The following is an 876-nucleotide window of genomic DNA, read 5'->3' on the forward strand; positions in this document are numbered from 1 at the left end:
GGGGTTTTCTTCCTTACATCAGTAGCTTCGTTTTGAACCATGAATATCTACTTTTGATGCTCGTTTTAGCCCCAATCAAACCCTGTTTCGTGGCTGTTCCTGTTCAAGTTTCTTGTTCGATTTCAGGTGAGCTATTGCTTGGTTTTTTCTTGGTTCTTTGGAGTATTTTGAGCAAGGAATTGAAGCTTAAATCTTACCTTGCTGTTCCTGCATTTTCCAGCTAGTTTTCAGTTCGGTTTTTGGTTGTGAATAGTGTTTTCCGGTGTCTTTTCCGGCGAGTAGCAACATTGGACTGCTAGCGACTAGTTTATACTTCAATCTTGGTAATTTTTGGATCCAATTCCAGATTTTTCGGTGCATAAGTAGGCTGCCCCGAAGTGTAATTTTACTCGCTTCGATTTAATTTCGCTTTGTCGATTTTAATGCATCATATTGACGTATATATTGGGTTTATATTGTAGGTTCGATCGTTGGAGAGCTTTGAGGTATAAATCGAAGAGTTTGTGAATTAGTATCGAGATAATCGTGTGATTATTTTGGAGAATTACGGTTATTTAGTTGAAATTTCAGAATTGTTGAAATTGATTTGGGAATTAAGTTTTGATAATTAAAAAAATCTATAAGTTGGATTAATTTAGTTTTATTGGCGAATTGTGAATTATTCAACCTATTTTTATCATTGTTAGGTCGAGGAGATTAAAGTTGAGCTTGTTGTGATTTTAGAGTCGGTTTAGGTATGTTACAGCTCGGTAACATACAACGGTAAAACATAAATTATGTTTGATTATCATTCTGTGTTACATGGATTATGTTTATGAATTGCTGACTGTTATAAATTGTTAAATGCCTTCGTTGTGATCTATGTTTATTATTATG

At 34.4% G+C, this 876-nt stretch overlaps 1 protein-coding gene across 8 annotated transcripts in view; it reads left to right on the forward strand.

Annotated features, from left to right (window-relative positions):
- The window catches only part of LOC140966852 (uncharacterized), an 8692-nt gene that overhangs the window by 7217 nt on the left and 599 nt on the right, over positions 1-876 (forward strand). Inside the window, exons 5-6 of one of the 8 annotated variants that reach the window (XR_012173456.1) lie at positions 462-485; positions 687-762. The exons of 1 other annotated variant lie outside the window; for it this stretch is intronic. The gene's annotated coding sequence lies outside the window, so the exon portion shown is untranslated. Of the gene's footprint in view, positions 1-461; positions 852-876 lie in introns of those variants that run through there. 6 more of the 8 variants (XR_012173450.1, XR_012173455.1, XR_012173453.1 and 3 more) reach the window with 6 other exon arrangements.

Source organism: Primulina huaijiensis, chromosome 2 (assembly GCF_012295235.1).
Source record: "Primulina huaijiensis isolate GDHJ02 chromosome 2, ASM1229523v2, whole genome shotgun sequence".
NCBI lineage: Eukaryota > Viridiplantae > Streptophyta > Magnoliopsida > Lamiales > Gesneriaceae > Primulina > Primulina huaijiensis.